A 14,867-nucleotide genomic window follows, 5' to 3' on the forward strand; every position below is an offset into this window, starting at 1 on the left:
GTAAATATATGGAATTAATTAAATTCATTGAGAAAACACTTGCACAAAGTAAACATTTTCAATTAAACATGGTCCGATTCCTAAAAATCCAAAAAGTAAATCGTGTTTAATTTTCCCTCGATTCTATCGGTTGTCAGGTCGGTGACCCCTTTTCTGGGTGTCCCCCGCCACTCGCCCCCTGTGTAGCTCATTCAACCTGACGTGTGTCGGGTTCACGAGGGACAGGACAGCGAAGACGACCCGACAGCAGGGGTAGAAGGTGTTTGAGGCGGCGAGCAACTTTCTTGTACACCTGACTTCCAGGCATCCTCCGAGGGAGAGACTACTTCACCTCGATGGAGACAAGTGGATTAGTAGAGATTCAGCTGGATGGATGGGGGGGGGTGAGAAGAGGCAGGTGGTGTAGAGATGAAGATCACTCGCACCGTGTGTGTGTGTGTGTGTGTGTGTGTGCGCTTTTTTGCAAATGAGGTGTAATCGGCAGCAGCTTTGCCCGCATCACATCCTCATCTCATCAAAGCCATTTAGAGTGACGCAGATCTCAGGAGAGGAAATCAGAGATTTTTGTTTGTGAGGTAATTCCAGCGCCATGTTTGGGGAATAGACTCCATGTAATGGATCACACAAGCGCTCGTGATTACCATTCTCATCCACATCTCCGGGGTCCAAGTGAGGCCCTTAACGTATACTCTGATTATACCGAATTGGTCTGTTTTAGACTGAACCCTCAAAACTAATGATGCTCCTTCAAGCGTCTTTTGTTCTACATTAGCTGTGGTTAAGACGAGTATTCAATAGTAATGACTCTACATACATGTATATTTAAGATACTACTTTATATGTCACAGAAATCTAAGCAATATTCATCAACATAATGACAAAGAAAAGACACATGGAACGAGGAGAAAGAAGCTTTAAACAAACCATGTGACTTTTGAAATATTTTTATTTTTTAAGTGTCAGAACAGTGCAACTGCGATACCCCAACTTTTTTGTTGCACATTTCTTACAAACTGCATCTACATTTGTTTCGAGATAAAGGCTCTTGTTCGTTCAGTTTTTGTCGTTCTTCATCTCAAAACACCCACTCGGGTGGTCTCGTTACATTTAGAGACTCTAACAGCGAGATCATCTTAATATATGAGTCATGAAAGTTTAAGGTTAAAAACATTATCACAATATTTAATTTAAAGAAATCTAAATGTATTATAATGTTGCTATAATTTGAAAAACTTTTAACATTTACTGTAATTATGAATTGCCGGCTGAAAAATGTTAATTTCATAATATGTCTCTATACATTTCACTTGTAAATCATCAGGTATATAAGTAAAACATTGGGAATAATTTCAAATGAAAGGCAAAATATTTTTTCTATATATTTTGATGGACAAAAATGTATATTGAAAACATGTTCAGATAAAAAGGCAAGCCTTGAAACAAACAATATAATTGAACTAATATATATATATATATATATATATATAAAAAAAGGGAATATTAAGAAATAAACATGTTTAAAAGTGACTTTGGACGGGCTTTAGAATTGAAATCATAACGTATTGAGTAATTAATAAATAAATATGGAGGTTAAAAGCTTCTTTATTTCCTCTACTGTTCCACACAGGCAATATTTAATAGTAATGCAACAATTGGTTGTAATGCTTTAGGAAAACGGTGAATTAATCTAAGCTCAGTGCAAGACTCTTTCGAAGATTTATGACCCAGCCGGGCAGTTGTATTAAGTGTCTTCAAAGGACAGGAGGTGGACCTGGTAGCAACTAAGTCTGTAATACTGATTGTTCTGTTCCCGTCCTTTGATGTGCCTTTTTCCTTGAGCTCAAATCATCTCATAAGTTGCTCAAAGTTGAGCAAAAGCATTTGAATTCTCCGTGTTTGGCATCTGAAAGTGCCTTTTATTTGCTTTGAATCAAATCAAAAGGTGTTCTAGAAGCAATCTCTGGCATTCCCTCTGCTTTGATACGCGTTTCGCTGGTGTGAGTGAAAACAAATCCCAATGTGTGCCCAAACTATCGCCGTCTGATATGAACACTTTATTCACTCCAACAGTCGATACCCAGTTGTTTTTTTTTATCATTCCGGCAGAGACAGAGTAGCTATTCAGCCATAAACTAAATCTACTCTGGCTGTTCTCCGAAATATATTGCAGTTGAAGATGAAGTCATGGCTCGTTTAGGGAGGAGAGATGGAGCCGTGGCCCCGGAAAGTGGAGGAGAATGGAGAATATATCTGAGCGGGGACATGACGTAAAGAAATAATCACACGGCTGCACTGCTGTCATTTCTTTCTCGTCGTGCCATCAGTGAGGGCGACTCCTGCTGGGCTCCGGCACAGCCAGTGAAGACCCCCTGCCCCTGAACCCGTCCCATCTCCTCTTTATTAATGCATCCGTGTCCTTCCCCCGCTCCACTCAATCAAGGTCAACTTCTCCGCTTGAGTTTTGTGAAGATTATTTTGTGGATGTTGTTCTTGTTACTTAATTAAATTGTGATTTATTTAATATTTATGTGCGACAAGTCATCTATCGTGTATCATCTAAATGTAATGGCCATAATATGCCACTTATATTGTAACGTGACGGAGCAAAGATTGAATGGATTCTCGCCACTAACCTCCATCTCTCTGTGGATGGGATGTTTATTTAATGGGGTAAATGGTTTTCATTGTGTCATTGTGATCGTTATCCTGATCCTCATCCTTATCCTCATCCTGATCCTGATCCTGATCCTAATCATTATCCTTTTCAATATCCTAATTGTCATCCTGATCCTGATCCTGATGCTGATCCTATTCCTAATCATTATCCTTATAATTATCATTATCTTCATCCTGATCCTTAGCCTTATCCTTCACCATATCCTATTCCTAATCATTATCCTTATCGTTATCGTTATCGTTATCCTGTTCCTATTCCTTATCTTTATCCTTATCCTTTTTGTTATCCTGATCGTTATCCTTACAATTATCCTTATCCTCACATCCTTATCCTTATCCTGATCCTTAACCTTATCCTTATCCTTATCCTTTTCCTTTTCCTTTTCCTTTTCCTTTTCCTTTTCCTTAACCTTATCCTTATCCTGTTCCTATTCCTAATCATTATCGTCATCGTTATCCTGATCCTATTCCTTATCCTTATCCTTATCCTTATCCTTCACCTTATTCTATTCCTAATCCTTATCGTCATCGTTATCCTGTTCCTATTCCTTATCATTATCCTTTTTGTTATCCTGATTGTTATCCTTATAATTGTCCTTATCCTCACATCCTGATCCTTATCCTATTCCTAATCATTATCGTCATCGTTATCCTGATCCTATTCCTTATCCTTATCCTTATCCTTCACCTTATTCTATTCCTAATCCTTATCGTCATCGTTATCCTGTTCCTATTCCTTATCATTATCCTTTTTGTTATCCTGATCGTTATCCTTATAATTGTCCTTATCCTCACATCCTGATCCTTATCCTATTCCTAATCATTATCGTCATCGTTATCCTGATCCTATTCCTTATCCTTATCCTTATAGTTATCCTCATCCTGATCTTGATCCTTCTCCTTATCTTTATCATTTTCATTATCCTTATCCTGATCCTTTTCGTTATTCTCATTGTTATCTTTTGTCCCTTTCATTATTGTTATCATGGTTGTTATAATTGTATGTTATTTATTTATTTTTGTTGTTCTATCTTTTTCTATTTCCTTGTGTTTATGGAAATCTTGACTAGGTTTTGTGTCAAAGAGAATCTCGGATAATTGAAATGATGTACAAAAGGGGAACCTTGTTGATTTACTTTCACTTTCTCTCCCCTCTTTTGTTTGTCCGTCATCATTATTCTTTTGAAAATAAATAGAATAGCTGATTACAAAAAAGGGCTAAAAGCACATATAATTAACTATTTCTTTAGTCTCTGAATGAGCTCTAATGACCATTTATTCTTTAAAATCTAATAATCTTTCATTCTAAACTTAAAGGATATGAGTCGTTTGGTTAATGTTTCATTTAATGAGAAGCTTTATTTTCAATTTCCTTCGTCCGGGGTAGACGTGTGAAAGTGACCTCGTCGGTGTCGCGCTACATTTTCAGCAACCTTGAATATTGATGGACCGCTAGACGCTGACCTGGATTTTCGATGACCTATTCAAGTTTCCTGCCTGATTGAAAGTGCTGCAATCACATGTCATCAGTGAACGCTGCGCCATCGGCTCGACCTGTAACCACCTTCTCTCGCCAAAAGATGACTTAATATTGGTTTATTTTTACTTTGTTTTCATTTAATATTCCCTTCATCCTCTATCTGTTCTCAAACGTAACCTACTGTAAATACCTTTCTAATTTTTGGTGTTTGGATTGTCAGAGTAAAAATGTAATCAAATTATTATCACCGTAGCAACAATTTTCTTTTTCAATCAAGTTGGTCTTCTTGAGTAAACAACTTGACCCGAATCCCAGAAACAAATGTGTTTGAAGTATCCCTTGTGTTGCCCTTTGTTTAAGATGAACGACCCCCACCACTGCATATGTATTCATGGAAGCCAGGAAGGTTGTTCACCTTGACCCAGAGACACCACAAGGGATTCCACAAACACATTTGTTTTTGGGCCTTCAGGTTACAACAAGTGTTTTTTTCATTCAGAAGGTCAAAATAGAAAACTCATATCTTCATCTTTTTCAGCACAATATCTAGAACTGAAGAGCATTTAGGTATTAGATTTGATACTAATGTGACGTTACAAATGTTTGTTTTAACTTAACAAAATGTTGTTCGCTCAATGTCCCCACATGGTCCCCGGAGTTGGTTGTCTGTACAAGAAAAGCTTCCCCGAAACATTATTATAACTTGGCAGTTACATACACAAGTAAAGTTAAAATCACATTTTTGCACAATATATGGAACTTTCCTGTTTCCTGCATGGAAAAGTTGAACTCAAAATGACTTGTGTTTTAAAAGCAAGACCCCTTTTCTGAGATGGTTTCGTATTCTTTATATAGTTATAATAAAACGGTGTGTGTATATATATATATATATATATATATATATATATATATATATATATATAGTTATTTAATTTTTATTTAATTTTAAACAGTAAGTTTATTTAAAGACATAACTCTGTCTTTGAAGTGTCATGTGACCACCAGCCTGCTTTACAACAGCTGGCCAAGTTAGTTACCAGGAATATAAAACAATAAACAAACACAATTAGAGCCTTTTATCTTAATTTTTTTTTTTTTTAACAAATCCAAATGCGACATGTTGCTACGAAGGTTCCATGACATTGCAGTTACAGTGATCTGACACTAAGGGGAGCCAGGAAAATGTTTTCAATCCTTCAGCGATCACAAATCTTACGTTGTTTTAGGCAACCAACCTTATTCGAATATTTCATCCATCATATATTTTAATGTTTAAAGCAGAATATTTTTTGCGTCATTATTAAATATTGACGTTACTAGATACTTTACTGGATTTCTTTCCCAGGTTGCTCTTGACTACCGATGTGCAACTTTGTGTGTTCCTTTTTCCATCTCCTCTCACAATTGTGTGACGTACGTTCGGTTCTTTTCAATGCTAGGCCGGAAACATGCTACTTAAGAAGGCCAGTTCCGAAGCCATTAGTAGAAGGAAACGGTGACCTCAGGGCAGAGCTGCATCTCAAATGATCTCCCGCCTCACATCCATCAGTCAGTGAAGCTTAACTATAGCCACAGTCACCGGCGACGACGACAACAACAGCAGCAGCATTGCTCCTCCTAACGCCTGCAATATGACTGCAGCCCGCCTTAGCCTCCACTCTCATCCAGCTTGTAAATGATAATTGAAGACACATAGGCATGAACCCGCACATCTCTGTCTTTAAGATCCATTTCATGAGCCAGTCAGCGTTTTCCCGGAGAATCGGAGGAAACTGCTGAGTTATGAGATGTTTTCGGAGGCGGAACAATCCAGAGACACGCGCTGGTGAATTTAGATCAGGCGACCACCGTGAGTTTTGCATTTGCTTCGTTGATTTATCCACTATCTTTGTACATACAGTATTTCAAAGAAATGTTATTAACTTCTTCCCCTATTTTCTTTATTTGATACAGAGCTAATTGGGATTTAATGAAGAGTGGCAGATTTGCTGCGAGAATATTAATCACGACGTGTTCAAAACATCAGCAGAAAAACCCAAATTAACTTGGGTTTTGTTTTCTTTATTTATGGAAAACGTTGATTGAGTTTAGAACTTCATTACGGTTTTGTTTTGCTTCCAATCCTCTAAGGCCAGAGCAAGACATCAACTCGTGGTAGCCTGAAACGCGGAGAGAAAGTTTATAATTACAGAAATAATTGGATTTCTTTCTTATTATTTTAGACGATTGTGTGAAGTTTGTATCACCCCCGATTGTTCATTTAAGATTGTGATGAGGATTTGGATTCCAGACTTGTCGATGCACTAGAAAAGCAATTTGAATCTGTCATGTATATGTGATTAGTGGCCTCTCTATTAGTTTATATATTGAACGGCTGCTCTTTGTTTTACCTTGTGACGGATGCCTCATGCAGTAAAGTGCGTCACCGACGACTGTAATGTCTCTCTGCAGTGTAGAAAAACCCACCGCAGCCATAGCCCACTTATATCTATAGAATACACACTCTTGATGATATAACTCTTAAAGGCTATGAATGCAAGGCCAGGTGAGTCGATATGTTCAGCACAGTTCATAATGTACAATCAGAAATGAAAGAAAAGAAAATCATAAGACTCGCTAAGGATGGGCTAAAGAAATGCTCACAATGAAAGTTGCTATTCTGGCCAAAACAATAATAACTATATTAGTATTAATCGTAGTTAAACTGTCGACGTTCAACCGTTTAGTCTTGAGATAAGAGATTTTATATTCTATACATGTGCTGCTGTAATTATTTGCAGTTATATTTTTTTAGTAACTGTTGCGCAAGTCCTAGAGTAAGATTGCATCATACACGGAGGTTTTACTTGTGCCTGGACGTCTGAATACGTTAAATATAAACTGATATAAATAGTTTGTTTTTATGTTTTTTATTGCTATTGACAAAAGCAATTTCTCAATTTTCTGTCGGCGTAATCCGATTAGTGTCTTGGATTGTAACTTCTTAGCTCTGGGTTCTAAAATCCCTCAGAGGCTTGACTTACAATTTCCAAGTTCTGAATATACCTTGAAAACATGATGAGTTCGCATTTATCGCTAAAGCAAAATCAGTGTTTTACTCAGAGGAAACCTTCTGGATTCAGATTGTCTCATTTCAACCCCAAAAGTTTCAATCGGCTCTGGATAGAAGAAGTTTTCTGTACACGATCTGGGAAATTTGTGTCTTCCGTGAACCGGTGCGTACTGGCCTGTTTTCAATTAGCATGTCCGTTATAGAAAACCAAAAAGTATGTATTAGTACCGTACTGTATATTAGTGTCAGTGCACAATTGGCACTTCATTTCACAATCGCCACACGATTATTAACCTTGTGAGCTCGAATAAGAACTCCCATTTAGGACAACTGACATGCCAGCCAACAAACAGCCAGCTATATAAATAAAGTTCTTTTTCGCGCTCACTGATCACAAAGATATCCAGGATCGGGACTGACTGGTTAGAAATGTCCATTTCTAGCTCAGCCCTGCACCACTGTGCTTCCGGGGAGCTTCACTCCTGGTTTACACTGAAAATGGAAACGCCTGTTCTCGTGCTAGCATATCCAACGCTGCCATGACGTTGAACCCACTGACGTTGCCAACATTTATCAAAATAATGTTCAATTCTCATCATATTAATTTTAAAATGTGCAATGAAAGTTGTGGCATATCGCTAAGATACTAGCAGATTTGAAAAATGTATTTTTAGTCCCTAAATTTAAATTTTGGAAATCAATACTTTTCGGCTTCACTCCTCCTCAAGCCAGTTGTAATCCCGCCTGCTTTGTTTATACAGCGGTCCCTTGGAGGTGGAGACTTCAGTGATTCATGATGCGCAGTGACAAACCTTGATGCTTGACCAATCACAGCAGATTGGGTGTGGTTATGGTAAAGAAAAAAAAAAGCGTTTTCTGAAATGTAAATATATCAATGAAAAGATAGTTTTGTACAAACAGACACTGATGATACTATAGAGGTCCAAGATCCATTTAAGACACACTTAAATCAACACATTAGTTGTTTAAGCAAATGAGTGATTCCACTTTTAAAGACTCACCTTGACATCACCACTGCTAGCTTCATTCTGACCCTCACATTATCCCAAATTCCAGGTGAATTTAAGTTGGCACGGCTTGGACCTCACAGATTGGAAAAGGCTGCGGTGCCCCACAGCTTTCATTTCCTGTCACAGCCTCTGTTTTAAGATACTGTACAAGCCGTCACCACGGTAACTAAAGCAACGCCGGAAAAAAAACTCGAGGTGAATGCTAACAACAAGCCACTTTTTGATATTTTGATTATTTGCAGGCGAGATTGAGTCATGAATAAAAAAGGCAGACTGAAACATTTGACTGGGGAAAAGGAGGCGATTGGAAAAAATTTTTTTTTTTCTGGTTTTAAACATCGCACGTCTCTCACTCTGCTTTATCGCCTCTCCGTAAGTGAAAGGTTATAGCATATCTATTATTAAGTGGCTCGGTCATGGTTTATTACATTATTAATCACCTCAATGTAGACTCTAAACACTCTCGGGTGAGTGTGGCCCTGCAGTTATGTGTGTCCAACGAAAATAGATCCGATACCTCCAGACCAGCTCATTAAAAGAGATGCAGAGAGAATGTCAGCGTCACAATTTCAACATGGTAATCCTGGTTAAAAAGGCTTCATGCAGGGTCTCGGGCCAGAGCAAACTATTAGATGGTTTAACCGAGCATTAACGGTTACACCGTCTGAAATGGAAAAAAGATCGATAACATTTCTATTGTGTAATCTCTGCCTGTGCCACCTGGACCGCCAGAATATCGGGGACATAAAAGCAGCACACGAGCAAAAATGTACTGTGAAAACACCGTATGGGGCAGAGCAGCGAGAGCTCAGAGACACCCGCCCACCCTTCCTGAATCAGCCGTTTCTGTGGCGACCAGAGCCCAGTGAAAGGGGGAGCGGAGGGCGGTGGGTTGGAAAGAGAAGAACTCCACAGCGGAAAAGACGAACATTTTGAATGTAGGAGAAAAAAACTGGGATCAGAGGTTTGAGAAGGAGGAGAAGGGCAGATCCCCCATCTGGGGGGGGTGAGTGGTGAGGTGAAGTGACGGAGGGTCAAGGGGGAGATGAGCCCGAGACCTCGTCGTCACATTGATGGACAGATTGACTGTTTAGGGCAACTGAAGGCAACTTGTGCTCGCCCTCGCTTGAATCCCTAACCCATGGTTTTGCTTGAAACTGTGGACGATAACGGTAACACAGATAACAAATCATAAATGTTTGAAGAAAAAAAAAAAAATACATTTTACTCTCCTCCTCCTGGCATTACTTTTCCAATATTTTCATGCCTGCAAGTAACGCGTTACCGCTGTTGACTGAATAAGGCGTTTGTGTTTTGGTCATGTGATGCTGGACTTGGACGGTAGAGTGTGGTGTCGATAAAGTTTTAAGACTTTGACGGCGACGATCAAAAGCTTTTATGACATACATAAGTGTTTATTGTAATATACAGGGATTCAAATGTTTGTAAAATGTGATGTATTGCTATGGAGTATTACTGAGTTACACTACGGTGACTGACAGAGTATAACTTTGTAGTTTACCAACATTTGGACAGATTTTTGAGCACCTTGAACCACATAAAATAATTTGTAGACAATTGGTAAAACCAGAATTTAAACTGTCAATTCTAGAGAAAATGTAAGGATTTCCAGTTTCCATTGTAGTCAAGAAAATATGGTAAATTAATTTATGTTATCTGTTATTTTGTCTATAATTGAGTACCTATTTGAAGTCGGAATAATTTGTTTTTCTTTGAACTATTGAAAAGGCTTCGCTATAATGGGAGGTGTTTGAACGGACCCTCTAGTGGTTATAAAGCGCAAATGCGTGTAACCAGTTACACAACAAAAACAACCCTGGACTGCACGTGTAGAAAAGAATTGTAACCGTTGACACCCCTACTTAAAACTAGTCTATTACACTTAAGAAGTGTGTTATGCCGAATAAATAAATTAATAAAGCGCACAATTTTCGTCAGAGTCCACCATTTTCATTGGACCATGACAAAGAGAATATTGACAACAAAGCTCAGAAAATTGAATGTTGTAACTAAAAAAAATTGACATCTTGGATAATCAGAAGTGAGGTGTGATGCAGCTCTCTGATTGGCTGATTGTGTGGAGTCATTGTACGTGTTACATTGGGGCAGATACACAGAGAACTAAAATAGAATTTAGAGTGACGTGTTCTTAGCAAATATATGTGTTGTCGAGTTGTTTGTTAGCATATTTGTTTTTGTGTTGACGCCATCAGCACAAAAATAAATTTCATATCTTTGCAGCTAAGGGGTTAACAAAGGATCAGGCTGTCCTTCCACGAACGACCCTGAACAGTCTTAAGAAGATGAAGTTGATTTGTCTCACAGGCATATTCATCAAGTCATGTACGAATGTGCGCAAACCTGTTGAATCCCTGCAGTGCACAAACATGGATGACAGAGTTATGTCTTCTGTCCGAACATGAAAACATCGAAATGTGATTCCATTGCTACAAATCCAGACCATCAGGTGGTAATCTTTGGCAAATCTCACTCAAAAGCGACTCAAAAACGAGTCGATCTCAATGCAAACGTCAGTTTTGATAAACAACTACGCACAAACACACTTTGTATCCTCGCATATGCTGACTTGTTTGTGCCCTAAGCGTCTGAGACCTGCGTTTCATTATTTTAATTTTTTTTTTTCCTAAAGCGTTCCTACTTCATGCCGCCGCTCTTAGCTTTCTTGGATTCACACTTTCACAAATTCACTCTCCCCAGATCCCACTGGTCTTTTTCACTTGTCATTCAGCAGGTAAATACGCTTCCTCCGACACTCTGACGCACATCCAAACACGCGTGCGAGGAACGCATCGGCTCACACCCATGACTGTCAATCGAAAGCTTCGGATTTGTTGTGAAAACTTTGGACGGTTAACGCTGCGACAAAAACAATCCTTCCCCGACAAGTGAGAGTAACCATGGTGACGTCGGGACTCACCTGTGTGTCGCTGGTCCGGGGTATCGGGAGTGCCGTCTTCAGACGCTCGCGCACCAGTGGGTTTTGCTGGTTGTGATTCTGCTCAGCACAGCTCTCTCCGAAACCAGCTCTGCCGCCTCTTCTGCTGCCTTCACACCTACTGAAGCAGCAACAGAGGGAAGGCTGGGGGCTGCAGACTCTTCTGATCAGCAGCTTCTCTTCATCACTCTCTCTCTCTTTCTCCTCCTCCTGCCTCCATCCCTGAAGTCTGGCTACTGATGGCCGGGACTCGGGGAAAAAGCCGAGTCGGTGAACACGTTTATTTTAATGTTGACTTAAAAATTCAATGCAGCACGGTGACAAAAAACAACGCACTTAAGAGTGCAAAGGCGGCGGAGAGGAGCTTCACTCCCACCTCCTGCTCCCTCTTTTCACCACCAACACCACCCACCGAACCACCCGCCTTCTCTTTGTCAAACCCTACACCAGCCTGTTGAAATGAGTCATCAGCCGTCGGCCAATGGTGTGGTGGCACACAGCCTTGGATTAGAATAACGGCAGCACAAAATGCACTCTTGGTTGGAGGAGATGAAAAAAGAGAAATAATTACACAGAGGCACTTGACAAGCTTTGTTCTGGCTTGTAGGGAACAGGTGGAAAGAGTTGGGTAATGACTTGGAAATGTCACCAGTTTTTTCGACAGAGACAATGTTTTTTTAACGTTTAATTTATCCACGCAGGGAGCAGGGAACGACTGCATAGGCTATCAATCAGAAATGTGCGTTGACTGGTAGGTACAAAATAGTTGCCCAGACAACTGCTTTATGTGGATTTATTCAGTGCTATGGACGATTGGCAACATTCCTTGAAACATGAAAACCTGTTCCTGCCAGTTTTAAATCAATGTATTCCTTTTTTTGCACTGAAGCTTCCAGTTGTCTCACCTAAGTAGTCGATGCGTTTGTATTATTATGTTAATTGATTTTATTTATGTGTATAAAAAAATAATATTTTAAGCTCCAAATCTGAGATGTTGGTTCTGGACTGGGATACGTTGGATGGAGGTGTGTGATTGGTGCGGCGTCAGCATGAATGTGTTTGAGAGTCAATCTACATCCCTACTCTCACCTATGGTCACATAGTTTGGGTGGTGAAGCTGAAGAAGAAGATGGTGGTCACAAGAAGCCAACATTTGTTAAATTCAAGTGCAAAATGATTACAAAGTTTTCACTTTACAATTTAAACTACATTATTTGTAGATTCCTGTAACACCCGGAAAGAATCTCACGCTAGTCAGAAAAGTCCAGAACCACACAATCGGGAATTGAAGCTGTAACATCTATCTACCCATAAATGTACGTCAACCCTTGAGTGACACATCTGGTTATTCCTTCGCTGCAAGTAAAAACGCAGCATATTTGTTTGACAGCTGTTTGTACATGTGTTATACTTCTGTGTCCACCTGCGGCTGGTGTTGTCCAACTGTTGATCTGTCAACATATTCAGCAACTTATTCAGCTGGATCTACAGTACTTGGATGCCAAGACATTTTCTGTGGCTCCCAGGATGGCTAACTGAAATGAAAGTAGATATTTTTGACCAATAAATAATCCAAAGTTTAAGATGAAAATGATCAATAATGGTGATTATTAATGTTAAATAATAGTTAAAAAAAACATACTGATAATTAGGATTAAGCCTCCAAGATTGTCAATATCACTATCGTATTCATAATTCTTGTCACAGACACTTTGGTAAATATACAATTATTTCAGTCCGCGATTATAACCGTTGAAATATTTTAGCCTGTTGAGGGATTGAGTTTGACACCGTTGTACTAAGGAGTCAAGAAATCCAAACACATGTAGACGAGTGAGACTTACTTGTGGAATTTAAAAAAAATCTGATTTGGAACTTTTTGGCAAAGGTGAAGCTTTTGACACTGTCAGGAACGCTCCAACGGACACGGTGCTGAGCAGATGGCAGTGTCGCCCAGGCAGCCAGAGCGACTCTTGGTTTCCACCCAGAAAATTGGAAGTTCCATTGGGCTGTTGCTGAAGTCTAATCGATGCGAGTTTTCACTTGAAAACCCTGGGCGAGTCTCCGGCGCTCCCGAGGTGTGCCGTGCCGCATTGCTACTCAGACGATACAAAAATGATATTTATGGCTGCATCTATCCAGGGGTTCATTCATTTTTAAAGTACATTGATTGTTGCACGACAAGGTAGAGTGAGCCATTGTGTGACTTTTCTCGTGGTCCTTTTAATTTGTGCCGTTACGAAGCTAAATATGTGATTTAATGAATCATAAGCCTTTTGAAACCGTTAACAGCGACGTCAGGTTCACGATATCCAGCGTGGAAGTCAATTTAAAACTGGTCGTATTCAGTGAATCATGTTTTAAACAGCCATTGTTATGGTGGCGTAATTCTATTTGTTCCTAGAGCAAGTCCAGAGGTGGCGGTCTGACCACAGACTCGCACCGGAATCGATTGTTCTCCAGTTGAGCCGTGTTTTTACCTAAAGGGTGTGAAGGTGATGGAATTGAAAATAGGACATGTGCAGGGTGAAAAAGATCAATGAGCGAATTGGTGAGAGGATAAAAAAAGGGGTGTGTGGAGTGTAAATGCAATCCCAGCCATGACTTAAAGGATGGCTGTTGTGTAGCAAATCAAATCCATGTTGTGTTCTGCTAGTTACATGGCTGAGCAAACATGATTCCAACATCTTCTCTTCTCATTTCCTATTTCTCAATTAACCCTCTTAATATGTCCAAGTCCCCCTGGAGTCTTAAACAAAGACATAACGAATTGTTGAAGACTATTTTTTTTTTTTTTTTGCTTTAATGGAGTCTTTGCTTTTAAATGGTCTTGTCAAGTACATTTGAAAAATGATAGATTCACACATTATTCAGAATATAAATAGCATCTCTACTGTGCTAAACAACCGCAATAAAAATCGAATTTAAAGTAAATTAATAAGTGCTATATATTTTTCTCTTGAGTGGCTCTTGACAAAATGTGATCATGTAAAGTTAGAAAGCATTACACAATATAAACAAAACTTTCGAACTCGGATCTTACAATTTATTCTCCGGCCTAATTCTCCCCCCTGAGACATCCAGGAGAGTGTCTCACTCAATTCATGGATTTCGCTTGTTCCATCAGTCTATCATACTTTGTACAATCGTAGTCTTGAAAAATAGATTTGTCCTCCAATGGTGAGGAATGTATTATATGGATTATAGGATCTTATCGATGAGCAGCACCCGAGAAACGCATGATCAAACGGTAAAACGGTATATATTGTCCAAAGTTGTCCACTGTGGTTTTTAAGCTCCGGGCCATTTCGTTTTGACTCACTCTCTGATGTCGGTGACAAATTGAATAAACGCTAAGGCTTTCCCGAAAGCTCTGACTACAAGAGTGGAGAGGATGACAAATTCCCGGCGTCATAAAACACATTAGTGGCATTGTAACTGTACTCTGAGCGCTTGAGTCATCGGAATAGTTCAATAGTACTCCTTTTTTCTGGCCTTGTGCTACGACCTTTATGTGAACTGCTAGACTCAAAAAACAACTCAAAAATAAATGGATTACACTGTATTAGTATGTTTTGATTGAGAAACCAATCTTGTATAACCATCTGTATCCACATGTTCACCCTTGTATTATCTCAGGGTCAAGGTGAC

The 14,867-nt window shown here is 39.3% G+C and overlaps 1 protein-coding gene and 1 long non-coding RNA gene across 3 annotated transcripts in view; one reads left to right on the top strand and one right to left on the bottom strand.

Moving 5' to 3' along the window:
• Positions 1-11,570, bottom strand: part of LOC148059675 (prickle-like protein 2) — a 40,892-nt gene extending 29,322 nt beyond the window's left edge. Inside the window, exon 1 of one of the 2 annotated variants that reach the window (XM_087781324.1) lies at positions 11,199-11,570. The gene's annotated coding sequence lies outside the window, so the exon portion shown is untranslated. The remainder of the gene's footprint in view (positions 1-11,198) is intronic. The other variant, XM_087781323.1, reaches the window with a different exon arrangement.
• Positions 1-14,867, top strand: part of LOC148059674 (uncharacterized) — a 67,055-nt gene that overhangs the window by 30,473 nt on the left and 21,715 nt on the right. The gene's annotated exons all lie outside the window — the stretch shown is intronic.

The sequence above is a fragment of the Callionymus lyra genome, chromosome 19, assembly GCF_982586985.1.
Source record: "Callionymus lyra chromosome 19, fCalLyr1.hap1.1, whole genome shotgun sequence".
Taxonomy (NCBI): domain Eukaryota; kingdom Metazoa; phylum Chordata; class Actinopteri; order Syngnathiformes; family Callionymidae; genus Callionymus; species Callionymus lyra.